At 28.8% G+C, this 15,410-nt stretch overlaps 1 long non-coding RNA gene across 1 annotated transcript; it reads left to right on the forward strand.

The window, feature by feature from the left end:
- Positions 1–1,619: 1,619 nt before the first annotated feature.
- On the forward strand, positions 1,620–3,383 carry LOC118485651. The gene is made up of 3 exons (XR_004877227.1): positions 1,620–2,279; positions 2,631–2,692; positions 2,826–3,383. It is a non-coding gene; the product is annotated as an uncharacterized LOC118485651 (long non-coding RNA).
- The last annotated feature ends 12,027 nt before the right edge of the window (positions 3,384–15,410 follow it).

Here is a 15,410-nt window from a genome sequence, read left to right on the forward strand (position 1 = left end):
TTGTCATCCTCTTACACCCTTAATTGCCACCTGTCCTCCTTACAGCCTCTAATTTCACAAAATCCCGCTCAAACTAAAACCCTAAACCAAAACACGCGTAGATGGCTTCCTTCTCCTACAATCTTCTTTCCTGGCAAAATAGGTAACTTTTTTTCCTTCTTTTACTGTTCATCTCTTTCGTCGTATACGATACACACTTTCCATAAATTTGAAATCAGTTTTCTTTCCTTCTTAATTCCAATCAAAAACCCTAATCAAAGCTGATTTCACCATCAATCTTTCTGTTGGTTCTCCTCCGTTGTTTTCTTCAAACCCTAGAATTGATTGTTCTTTGTTGAGGCTTTATCTAGAGCTCAAATTGATTGTTCTTTGATTGGTCTTGGGCTCGAATTGATTGTTCTTTGTTCATGTCAGCGATGACGGCTATTGAATAAACCCTAGATGATGGCTATTGAACAAACCGAACAACCCAGGTAACTTTCTCTTCATCTTCTTGACCTGAAGAGTTCTAGGGCTAAGCATAGGAATCCGCATCAGCTTCGATCTCTATCTATGAAATTTTGTTAAATTCTTGGTTACTTTTGATTTACAATTTCGTGATTTGTCATTGTTAGGGTTTTACGGTGTTTTTCATTCATTTTCTTTGTGTGTTTAACTATTTATGTGAATCGTTGATTGTCTAGGGACATATGTAGGCTGAGTATTTGGTTTTTGTTTGAAATTATATGGTAGAGTTTAAGAAGGATTTAAATGAATATTGATTAGTATATGATGCATGTGTTGCAAAACAGTTTGAGATTGATTGTTATATGTTTTGGACTAGATAACCACAAGAATTAAAAAGATTCAGTTCATTTAAAATAAAAAAGAAATAGATGCATAATTGGAAGGTTTAGATTGTTTCGCTAGAGTTGTTTAGGTCTGGAGATAAGGCGCGATGCCTCATACAGCCATTTAAAACCCTAAGTTCTTCAGCCGGTTTTCTCTGCAGGAAAACCAACGATGGGATTATCATCATCATCATCATCAATGATGTCACGATTCAGCGATCTAAGGTCAGAGTTTCCACGATTCAGATTCAAATTGACTCTATCCAATATCAATTTATTCAGGTTCGGTGTCATAACTCTTCAGCATCGCACTTCGGGTCAGATTCGTTAGTTATGGTTCATCAATGCTTCATATGTGTTTGTTTTGATTTTCATTTCTAATTTGGCTATTAATTTTATTGAATGTTGTTACCGTTCATTTCTAATTTGGCTACTGATTTACTAGATGTCATAAAATGCGTTTATTTACATAAGGTTGATCGAATCTAAATCCCATTGTTTCTTTTGACTATAATGTTCATGTATATTTTAGCTTTTGACAAGTTTATGTTTTTGTGTATTTGTACCACTGGTAAGGGGCTGGAAAGTTGGCGTAGGTTCTATTAGAGCATTACGCCTACAAAGATGAGGTTGTTTTTGAATATTGGTTAATCTGTTAAACTGTCCTTTGATGTATATTTACAGTTCATCATTTAGGCTAGAGTTGTTACCAAAGCTATAAAAGGTTTTTCTTGGAAATTTGTTGAACTGATATAATTTTATGACAACTTGATTTGCAGATGTGTCTTCAACTTCATTCATCAAACCACTGGTTGTGATTGACCATGTCACAATCTTCAATCTTCTGAATGAAAGAAAATCGGATACGGTAAGACGGATGAAGACAAACCGACTATTCGTTGTTCATTTTTACCATTTCTAAAGCAATGGTGCTGGTAAAAAAGAAACCTATTCTATACAAGTCAATAAAGTACATAGGACAAATGCGTAGGGGATACGGGTATGGTCAAAAAAAATTAAAACACACCATTCATCCTGATCTCGGAATCGGTACGCACACAGGCTCCTACAAATTTATATTGTTATTCTTTTTTTGTTTGAATTTGATTCTCTTTAATCCCGATGAATCCAGTGTTTTAGGTTGGTCTCTACAGTATGCCGTAGGAATCGTTTTACTCTTGCACAATGAGTTGAAGTATGATAGACAATTGTAATTTAAAAGTGGTCTTTACAGTTTCCAATTTTTGCTCTTTTCATTTTCAATACATGCCTTCCTTTAAATAAAAATTTTTCTTGGTTTATGAGTTTTTTGTATGTGCAGGCTTCAACAATACAAGGTGTTTGAGATGAAACTTCTTGCTCAGCAGGGGGATCTTCACATAGTATCTATGTTGAATGAACTGAAGTGAACATAGATTGCTTAAAACATAATAAGAAAACAAATAATATGTATACTAATTATATCTCTTTAGTGATTTATTGCTTATTGATATATCATGTGGATTGTGTCCAAAATAATCTCCAGTGCCCTCATGATTAAAGTTTATGTGAAATGCTTATATATTTCCCGGAAAATATAAATTTCTAGACTAACAATGTGTATAGAATTCGACGTAATGTGCTGAAAGGCATGTTAACAAACCTTAAGAAAGTTAGCTCTTAACTAACATCTTATTGAATCAATATACACATATATGACACTGAAAGGAAGAGTGGCATATGTGCTTGATTCCACATTATTATTTCACTTCCTCTGTCATCTGACCCTCACGATTTACATCTTTGCTTTCCGCTTACTAGGCGAAGATATCGAGAAATGCTTATATGTTGTTGCTACTTTACAAACTAAGGACAAGGACGAGGTTAGTTATTGTATTGTAATATATCCTCTTTTCTGATCCTAGAAGTAATTTAGTTCTTGAGAACTGATCTTCTATGCTGTACATTTGTGCATTAACTGTTGTACGTTTGTTGTTGATTTTGTACGCATGATAGGTTTACTTGAGTGATTGTTTAATGTAATAGGGTTGCTTGGGCGATGTTGTTGTTCTCTTCCAAGCAAACACGCATACTGCGTACAACTTCAGCACGCGTCCAATTTCGTTCAAAGTTGAAAGGTAATATTCTGTAATCAAATGGTTACCATCTCATTTTTAACATATGCATCTCACATAGATGAATACACATTTAGTCTACAATATTGGGTTTCAATCCTAGGTTTAATGTCAGTGTTATTTTTAGGTTGATAACTGTCATCATCTAGACCTATGTTACTTTGTAGAATAAAACTGAAAATAATGTAGAGCCTTGGTTAATATCAATCGAAACAATTATTGTTTGATTCACAAACATCAATTCTCCCACTTTAGATGCTAAAGACAGGTCAGATGGTTATTCTCAATGTAGTAGCTGGAGGTAGGGGTGTTTATGGTACGGTTTGGACGATTTTTATGTCAAACCGTGAGCTAAACTGTTAGTAACGGTTTTTGATCTTCGAAAACCGAAATCAAACTTTTACAATTTGAAACCAAACTGAACCGTTACTAACAGTTTGGCTTCACGATTTGGGAGTTATAATAATAACTAAAGTGGTAACTAGCACCTTATAAGATCATATTAGTTTGTTCGAAATGGATATTAGTATACACTGTTAAAACCAACTTAGAACATTTTGACCAAGATCATCATGTAAAACCAATTACTTAAGACTAAGGGTGAATTTCGGACACGACCCGAAAACATGACACGAACCTAACACGAAATTCGCAGGTATAGTTTAGTCTAGATGGGCTCGGGTCAGTTTCATGCTGAACCCGCGAACCCGTTTAGGTTAACGGGTCGGGTTCGGGTCAACCCAATCAGGTTGGCGGGTTGACCCGTTTAACACATTTATATTATATTTTATTTTTTTACAAGTTATTTATTTCATAAAATAAATGGGGTTAGTATTTTGTGCCATAATTACAACTTAAAAAGAGAAATTAGCATAAGATTTTACAATTTAATATAATTTTGTTATTTACATTTCTGTTTTTAAGTAAATCTTAATTTTAATATATTAATTTCAGAAAAAAAGTCGGGTTTAACGGGTTGTCTTCGGATCAACCCACAAAAATTCGGGTCATGTTCGGGTTCATATGTATGATACGATTTTCAGGTTCGGGTTCATGTAAAATTTTCGGGTTCGGGTCGGGTTGAACCCGCCAACCCGCGAACACGACCCGTTTAGCATCCATATTTTAAGACCTTAAGCAATTAGCGAACAAGCAATATTGTCGCTTGGTAGTAGGTACCACTTACTCACCAAGGGTTACAAACTTAGAAATGCGGTGAAGCGTCATGGTGTCCAGTTAATTCTTGTGCATCTTAATAGTGCTCTTCCTACTTTTATCGTTTTAGGGATAGGCATAGATTCATTTTATTATTCCCTTCGGTTTAATGCTACATCGGTGGCAATTGCAGTAGCATTAGTGGATATACACATCATGGTGGTGTGTTCCATTGTAGCAATCGTGTTGGCATCTGCAACACTGCATTGTTTTTGTTGTTCAAAAAGACTGGTTGGTTGGTTACACTGGTGGTTTCTTTACCAAGAGTCTATACTAAACATAGGTTTCAACTTGGAACAGACCATGAGAAATCACACAACTAATTAAATTATGGAATACAAGTTATTGACCACGAAAAATTACGTTGTTACAAGTTAAGAATTAGGAACAAGGAGCAAAGCAAGATGAATGATGCATAATATGGGGATTGGTTGGATGATGGCTGAGAGTTTGAAGATGAATAAGGTTGGTGCTTCTTGGAAGATGGCTGCTAATAAGAGTTTTGAAGACTAAAGATTTATATGATCCTTGAACTATTTGTTTTATTCAGACATAAAAAGATTATGTATCATTCCGTGATTAAGTTTATGAAATGTTTATAACTCATATTTGAATTTCATTAGTAACTTTTGTTCTATGTCTATGTGGCCATTCCCTCTACTAATCTTGGTTAACCTTCATTTTTTTGACCTGGTCAAGTTGCTAGAAGACCATAAACTGAATCATACGTTGATTTGACCTGGTCATGTAGAGAGGCATGTTTGACTTTGTTTTGCTTAACCTTTTTTTTCTTAAAGGTGGATGATTTTTATTTAAACTGACCATACTATCAAGTTGCTAGAAGACCATAAACTGAATCATACGTTGTTTAGAGGGTTAATAAAATTGAAATTAGTACTTTTTTTGGTTTTATTGTTAAAAGTTAGTCCGCGGGTTTAACCTGAAACTGACCCGAATCTATTTAGACTAAAACCCATACCCACAATTTTCGCGTGTCAGAAATTCACACCCTACAGCCAATTCATGATTTAAAGTTTGTCCACTGAATCTTAAAGTCAATAATAAGATTGATAACCAAATTTGATGTTAAAAACGCAATAATCTCACTACCTTTAAAAGCAAATATAATAACTATTTTTTTCTCCTTAATTATCAATTAGATTGAATCTAGATATTTTGAAATGGTAAATGATATCAACTCTAATTCACATTTAAAATCAGCAACTAATCATTCCCTTACCACGAAACTTGATTTAAAATACGTAATTTGTCATTAAGATTAAAAACAAAAATAATATTTATATCTTTCTCAACTTATAAAATAATTTTTTTTATCAAACTATATATATAGTAGGAAATCATCTTTGAGTTTAATGTAAAATTAATTTTAGTAACTAATAATAAGTTTAAACCAACTTTTATTTAACTAATAATTAGGTTAAAATCCTGTGTATTACACCGGTTGAATATAATGCAATCGGTTAACAAATACAGTTGTCAAGATATGATTTTGAAAAAAAAAATCATCTTTAATGTACTATTTACTTATTATAATATTTAATATGTTTTTTATTTATTATTAACTTAGAAACATGTGTTAATATTAATATTAATGTATTATCAATAATCTATTGATCTAATATTAATTAAACTACATATCAATATAATATATTAATTTGTTAATTTTTTGTCATCTATAGAAAATATCCGTCTTTATTATTAATATATTATTGATAACATTCTAAAACTACAAAAATTGTATAACACCATCTAAAAATATGTAATGTATTGGATAATTACCGGATAAACCGTAGATCGCATGTGGAAGTATCAACACTTATACTAATACTTGACAACAATGGCAAACTTACGAATAAAACAACTAATGTTGTTTATAAAGAGATATTCAATGAGTTGTTATTTTTTGTTGTGTTCATGTATTTCAATTATTTAGTGTACTCTCTATAATTTCCGTTAATATTTCAACGTACGTGTAATTAAAATATTTACATCAACAATGTTAAAGTAGTTATTTTTCTTATTAGCCACCCGTATAACACACGGGTTCTTTCATTACAAAATTCATCTCATTGGCAGTATATATTATATGTTTGTGTTAATCCACCCGCGAAGCTCACGAGATCTTAGGCTAGTTTTATTATCAACAAGTGATAAACAATTAATTAATATATATTTTATTTTTTTTCACAGAGATACTTAAATATGATTAAGTTTTTTATTTGTTAATTTTACTTTTATGTTAATACTTAACTAATTTTTTTTAATCATTTATTTCAAATTAAGAAAACAATCATTCTTTTAAACGATTCTACGATTTAGTTTTAAATAGCGATGTAATTTTTCAGTGATTCCAAAATATGCCATTACAATGTGTTTTTCCCCTATGTCTTAATGTGCAAGTGAACTGATATCGACCGGATTCATGCCGCGAATCGCATGGAGAAATCCACTAGTTTATACTAAAACACAAGGCCGATAGGAATAGTGCACCTTTTTATTGTCTTTTTATCATATATAGGCATGGAAAAAAAGCTTTGCAATATTGCTCTGGTCTAGTGGTTATTTCGAAATCGCCACAAGCGAAAAAATTTACTAGTTATATTTATACTAAAACACAAGGCCGATAGGAATAGTGCACCTTTTTATTGTCTTTTTGTCATGTATAGGCATGGAAAAAAAAAAAAGCTTTGCAATATTGCTCTGGTTTAGTGGTTGTTTCGAACCCGTCACAGCGCACGAAGAAATTTACTAGTTATATTTATTTATACTAAAACACAAGGCCGATAGGAACAGTGAACCTTTTTATTGTCTTTTTGTCATATATAGGCATGGAAAAAAAAAAAGCTTTGCAATATTGCTCTGGTCTAGTAGTTATTTCGAACCCGTCACAAGCGAAAAAATTTACTAGTTATATTTATACTAAAACACAAGGCCGATAGGAATAGTGCACCTTTTTATTGTCTTTTTGTCATATATAGGCATGGAAAAAAAGTTTTGCAATATTGCTCTGGTCTAGTGGTTATTTCGAACTCGCCACAAGTGAAAAATTTTACTAGTTATATTTATACTAAAACACAAGACCGATAGGAATAGTGCACATTTTTATTGTCTTTTTGTCATATATATAATACTAATAAAAAAGTCTCCTTAATGCCATGCCACGTGGCATTCTCTCATAATAAAGGATTTTATCAAAATGCCATGTGGCAATTTATTAACCTACATCAACATTAATAAATAATAATAATAATAACTAAATTAATATAAAGACTATTCTCCACCTTAGTAAATATTTTTTATGCATCATCTCACTCAAAAGAAATTGATATACCATGAATCTTGAGTTACTAAATTATACTATATGATATATAGATAAAGATATAAGAATTACTTTATCTCTTGAATATACCGACTTTACATATTAAAGATCATGATTATCTTCACCTCTATGACATACGATAAAAGGTCATTATATTTTTTTAATATGTTTGTATTTAATATGAATATCCTTTAAAATCAAAAGCCTTTTATTCGTAGGTTTATTATTATCTATAACAAAACTATTATTATTTTTTATTATTAATATCCCTGATTTAATTATTTATGCATATTATATTTACTTTATTTGATAATATAACACCTCATTAAGATTAACCATATATATTTCTAAAACCAAATGATTTAAAATATTAATTATTGATAAAGATGATAAAGTAACATCTCTACTAATAAAAAAAGTCCACTTAATGGCACATGTCATTCCAAAATAACTTTTAATAAACATCAAATCTTATTTACTTTTAATATAAGATTGCAATTATTGTGACGAGTCACCACTCCTTCAACTTTACAATTTAGAGTTACATTTTATTTAAAAATATTTTTTAATTCTTATCCTTACAAATATAATAAATTTAATTTAAATATGTTAATAATCATATTAGGATGCACTATTTAATTAATTTTATAGATAAATACAATGTATTTTATTAAATATTATCGTAAAATAAAAAAAATTACAATAATTAGATCTTTTTTACAAAACCATCCTTATATTAATAGTAATCGGAAACACGCAATAATTAGATTATACTATTATTACATTTTTAACTATGTGATCAAGATTATATAGAAGTATGATTTACAAAAAAAATATATATATATATTACGTATGTAATACACGGGTATGTAACACTTATAAATTAAAATATTTTTCAATCTAAGTTTTCTTTTATATTTAATTCGTGTAATACACGGGTTTATAATCTAATCTAATACTAATTAAAAAGTCTACTTAATGCCACGTGGCATTCTCTCGTAATAAAGGATTTTATCAAAATGCCATGTGGCAATTTATTAACCTACATCAACAATAATAAATAATAATAATAACTAAATTAATATAAAGACTATTCTCCACCTTAGTAAATATTTTTTATGCATCATCTCACTCAAAAGAAATTGATATACCATGATTCTTGAGTTACTAAATTATACTATATGATATATAGATAAAGATATAAGAATTACTTTATCTCTTGAATATACCGACTTTACATATTGAAGATCATGATTATCTTCACCTCTATAACATACGATAAAGGGTCATTATATTTTTTTAATATGTTTGTATTTAATATGAATATCCTTTAAAATCAAAAGCCTTGTATTCGTAGGTTTATTATTATCTATAACAAAACTATTATTATTTTTTATTATTAATATCCCTGATTTAATTATTTATGCATATTATATTTACTTTATTTGATAATATGACAACTCATTAAAATTAACCATATATATTTCTAAAACCAAATGATTTAAAATATTAATTATTGATAAAGATGATAAAGTAACATCTCTACTAATAAAAAAAGTCCACTTAATGGCACATGTTACTCCAAAATAACTTTTAGTAAACATCAAATCTTATTTACTTTTAATATAAGATTGCAATTATTGTGACGGGTCACCTCTCCTTCAACTTTACAATTTAGAGTTACATTTTATTTAAAAATATTTTTTAATTCTTATCCTTACAAATATAATAAATTTAATTTAAATATGTTAATAATCACATTAGGATGCACTATTTAATTAATTTTATAGATAAATACAATGTATTTTATTAAATATTATTGTAAAATAAAGAAATTACAATAATTAGATCTTTTTTACAAAACCATCCTTATATTAATTGTAATCGAAAACACGCAATAATTAGATTATACTATTATTACATTTTTAACTATGTGATCAAGATTATATAGAAGTATGATTTACAAAAAAAATACATATATTTTACGTATGTAATACACGGGTATGTAACACTTATAAATTAAAATATTTTTCAATCTAAGTTTTCTTTTATATTTAATTCGTGTAATACACGGGTTTATAATCTAATCTAATACTAATAAAAAAGTCTCCTTAATGCCACGTAGCATTCTCTCATAATAAAGGATTTTATCAAAATGCCATGTGGCAATTTATTAACCTACATCAACCATAATAAATAATAATAATAACTAAATTAATATAAAGACTATTCTCCACCTTAGTAAATATTTTTTATGCATCATCTCACTCAAAAGAAATTGATATACCATGATTCTTGAGTTACTAAATTATACTATATGATATATTGATAAAGATATAAGAATTACTTTATCTCTTGAATATACCGACTTTACATATTAAAGATCATGATTATCTTCACCTCTATGACATACGATAAAGGGTCATTATATTTTTTTAATATGTTTGTATTTAATATGAATATCCATTAAAATCAAAAGCCTTTTATTCGTAGGTTTATTATTATCTATAACAAAACTATTATTATTTTTTATTATTAATATCCCTGATTTAATTATTTATGCATATTATATTTACTTTATTTGATAATATAACAACTCATTAAGATTAACCATATATATTTCTAAAACCAAATGATTTAAAATATTAATTATTGATAAAGATGATAAAGTAACATCTCTACTAATAAAAAAAGTCCACTTAATGGCACATGTCACTCCAAAATAACTTTTAGTAAACATCAAATCTTATTTACTTTTAATATAAGATCGCAATTATTATGACGAGTCACCTCTCCTTCAACTTTACAATTTAGAGTTACATTTTATTTAAAAATATTTTTTAATTCTTATCCTTACAAATATAATAAATTTAATTTAAATATGTTAATAATCATATTAGGATGCACTATTTAATTAATTTTATAGATAAATACAATGTATTTTATTAAATATTATCGTAAAATAAAAAAATTACAATAATTAGATCTTTTTTACAAAACCATCCTTATATTAATAGTAATCAGAAACACGCAATAATTAGATTATACTATTATTACATTTTTAACTATGTGATCAAGATTATATAGAGGTATGATTTACAAAAAAAAATTATATATTTTACGTATGTAATACACGGGTATGTAACACTTATAAATTAAAATATTTTTCAATCTAAGTTTTCTTTTATATTTAATTCGGGTAATACACGGGTTTATAATCTAATCTAATCTAATACTAATAAAAAAGCCTCCTTAATGCCACGTGGCATTCTCTCATTATAAAGGATTTTATCAAAATGCCATGTGGCAATTTATTAACCTACATCAACCATAATAAATAATAATAATAACTAAATTAATATAAAGACTATTCTCCACCTTAGTAAATATTTTTTATGCATCATCTCACTCAAAAGAAATTGATATACCATGATTCTTGAGTTACTAAATTATACTATATGATATATAGATAAAGATATAAGAATTACTTTATCTCTTGAATATACCGACTTTACATATTAAAGATCATGATTATCTTCACCTCTATGACATACGATAAAGGGTCATTATATTTTTTTAATATGTTTGTATTTAATATGAATATCCTTTAAAATCAAAAGCCTTTTATTCGTAGGTTTATTATTATCTATAACAAAACTATTATTATTTTTTATTATTAATATCCCTGATTTAATTATTTATGCATATTATATTTACTTTATTTGATAATATAACACCTCATTAAGATTAACCATATATATTTCTAAAACCAAATGATTTAAAATATTAATTATTGAAAAGATGATAAAGTAACATCTCTACTAATAAAAAAAAAGTCCACTTAATGGAACACGTCACTCCAAAATAACTTTTAGTAAACATCAAATCTTATTTACTTTTAATATAAGATTGCAATTATTGTGACGAGTCACCTCTCCTTCAACTTTACAATTTAGAGTTACATTTTATTTAAAAATATTTTTTAATTCTTATCCTTACAAATATAATAAATTTAATTTAAATATGTTAATAATCATATTAGAATTCACTATTTAATTAATTTTATAGATAAATACAATGTATTTTATTAAATATTATCATAAAATAAAAAAATTACAATAATTAGATCTTTTTTACTAAACCATCCTTATATTAATAGTAATCGGAAACACGCAATGTCACACCCCCAAAACACCACCTAAGGAATATCCCTGTTAGGCGTGTGACGTACCAACAATGAGCCACTAATTACATTGAACCCATACAAGTTTCTAAATAAAGTTCTCAATCATTAATAAAATACCATCAACAAGTTTAAATGAAAACCAATATGTTCAGCGGAAGCAAATAAAAGAAAACATAATTAACTGTTTCAGTTTAAATGTGTGAAATCATTAAACCCATCATTCGTATCCAATCAGCACGACCCATGACCACTCCAGCTACTTCAGACAGCAAGTTCCAAATCCGTATAACCTAACAACCTGCGAGCATGCAACAAGTGTATCAGACAACGCTGGTGAGTTCATAGTTTTACGAAAACGTTGATTACCAAGTATTTAGTTAGTCCATTGAATTTAATTCCGAAAGTAATGTTGAAAACAATGTTGATAATACCCCAATACAAGACGGCTTCTGATTATTTTGCCCTTTCTCCAATGCTCCTATCAAAGCATTGGTCATGACTAGGTCATTAGTTCAACACCCGTCCTCCCAGGAACGGGGTGAGGTTGCCAAACCTAAGTAGCGCTACTAACTAATACCATGTTACCTTCCTGGTAACCAAACAACACGGAGGGACTTTAAGGGTGATAGGAAGAGTATATTATCCAACATTCCCGTTTCTACCCAAAAGACTTATCCCTTCCCGGGATACCCACTGACTGCCCCAATCACCGGGACGCATGCTCAAGAAAGATGAACTCACCTTTGGTTTGCTCGGTAAGACTAACTACCCTTTATCAGGGGATCAAACACGTCCTAGCATGAGTACCAGTAACAATCAGTTTCAAGTTTACTTATACGTTGTTCACATTTATACACGTAGTATACATTCATCAACAGCCATGTTCAAACACTTAATCGTGCACGAATTTCCATCATTTAAAGCACGTTCACATACTAGGTGCTATACGTATAAAGTTATACTTCGCCTAACATGTTTCGAACATCCAAATAACATCACATTTCAAACATACATCATTCACATGTGATTATTCATCCATTTACATAACAGTTTATTATCAATACAATTTATCAAAATACATTAATCATGCCACACCATACATATATTGCAACCTAAACCATTAATAATAATGTAAGCATACATAAAACCAAGAAATCATACTTTTCAATATTCATAATAAATTCAACAGTTACATCTCTTTAATTCACAAAAACCCCTTTTATCCTTCCCTATTACCCACTAATTAGTACACAAACACATACACAACCATCCAGTTGATCGAGTATCATATTGTTATTATTCAACCATACAACCTAGTGGGTATGAATCTCAACAATCTCGCATTATTGTACAACTATATGATAACAGTTTCAAACTCACCGAACCAACCACACTAATCATGAAATCAAACATTAGCATAATCATGCTAACCCTTAATATCACGCACTTCTTCCACAAGCTCATGCTTATAGTCCAAAAACGGGGTTTTCATGTTTGGATCTAGACTTCCTTATAACCAATATTAACAAACATCTATATAATACCCTAAATCAAAACGCAATACTGCCGATCACATACCAAAATACTCGAACCCATTCAATCATCACATAACACTTTTCTCATATAACTCAAATTAATCACCTATGCCAGTTACTTTGACGTGCACACAGTTTAATTATGCTTGTTATGGTTCATAAATAGTATCTAATTCATGCACAACCATTCACTATACATATATTCAACAACATGTAAACACATAACATGAAACCATCCAAAACAATAAACTCACAATTCCGATTTCTAGGCTAGAAGGGATGATGCTCCCAAGAGGAGACTTCGACAATAAGAGGCTGCCATCGACCCACAGGAAGAGAGGATAAAGCTAGGGTTTGCGTCTTGTACGTATATGTTAACGAAATATGAAAAGAACCGCATGCAAGAAGTATTTAATTCGTTGGGCTTGCTTTGTGCCACTGAGATTTGGGTAGCCCAACTCCTTCACAAGACACAAGGGGTGTGGCCCAATGTGGTTTAGGCACTAGTGTTTTATGTAGCGGCCCAACTAAGTAACCATTTATTGAAATAACTAATACCCCTAACATATAATTTAACTAAGTGCAACAGGTAACATACAAGCATATCAAACTACCGTGCAACCCAAGCGTATCAGAAAGTGATTCGGAAATAAATACACACCTTAGATCTACAGGAAATTACGGGTCGTCACACGCAATAATTAGATTATACTATTATTACATTTTTAACTATGTGATCAAGATTAAATAGAAGTATGATTTTAAAAAAATATATATATATTTTACGTATGTAATACACGGGTATGTAACACTTATAAATTAAAATATTTTTCAATCTAAGTTTTCTTTTATATTTAATTCGTGTAATACACGGGTTTATAATCTAATCTAATCTAATACTAATAAAAAAGCCTCCTTAATGCCATGTGGCATTCTCTCATTATAAAGGATTTTATCAAAATGCCATGTGGCAATTTATTAACCTACATCAACCATAATAAATAATAATAATAACTAAATTAATATAAAGACTATTCTCCACCTTAGTAAATATTTTTTATGCATCATCTCACTCAAAAGAAATTGATATACCATGATTCTTGAGTTACTAAATTATACTATATGATATATAGATAAAGATATAAGAATTACTTTATCTCTTGAATATACCGACTTTACATATTAAAGATCATGATTATCTTCACCTCTATGACGTACGATAAAGAGTCATTATATTTTTTTAATATGTTTGTATTTAATATGAATATCCTTTAAAATCAAAAGCCTTTTATTCGTAGGTTTATTATTATCTATAACAAAACTATTATTATTTTTTATTATTAATATCCCTGATTTAATTATTTATGCATATTATATTTACTTTATTTGATAATATAACACCTCATTAAGATTAACCATATATATTTCTAAAAGCAAATGATTTAAAATATTAATTATTGATAAAGATGATAAAGTAATATCTCTACTAATAAAAAAAGTCCACTTAATGGCACATGTCACTCCTAAATAACTTTTAATAAACATCAAATCTTATTTACTTTTAATATAACATTGCAATTATTGTGACGAGTCACCTCTCCTTCAACTTTACAATTTAGAGTTACATTTTATTTAAAAATATTTTTTAATTCTTATCCTTACTAATATAATAAATTTAATTTAAATATGTTAATAGTCATATTAGGATGCACTATTTAATTAATTTTATAGATAAATACAATGTATTTTATTAAATATTATCGTAAAATAAAAAAATTACAATAACTAGATCTTTTTTACTAAACCATCCTTATATTAATAGTAATCGGAAACACGCAATAATTAGATTATACTATTATTACATTTATAACTATGTGATCAAGATTATATAGAAGTATGATTTACAAAAAAAAATATATTTTATGTATGTAATACACGGGTATGTAACACTTATAAATTAAAATATTTTTCAATCTAAGTTTTCTTTTATATTTAATTCGTGTAATACACGGGTTTATAAACTAGTATAATATATATAGACATGGAAAAAAAGCTTTGCAATATTGCTCTCATCCGGTGGTTATTTCACTTGGTTTATTTTACTTTACGCCAGCTCGGTTCCGCCTTTCCGACTCTGGCTGTAATTACTTTTATTTGGTTTTTCTTTAACTTTAAAATTTTTATATTTCA

The sequence above is a fragment of the Helianthus annuus genome, chromosome 13 (genome assembly GCF_002127325.2).
Source record: "Helianthus annuus cultivar XRQ/B chromosome 13, HanXRQr2.0-SUNRISE, whole genome shotgun sequence".
Taxonomy (NCBI): Eukaryota; Viridiplantae; Streptophyta; class Magnoliopsida; order Asterales; family Asteraceae; genus Helianthus; species Helianthus annuus.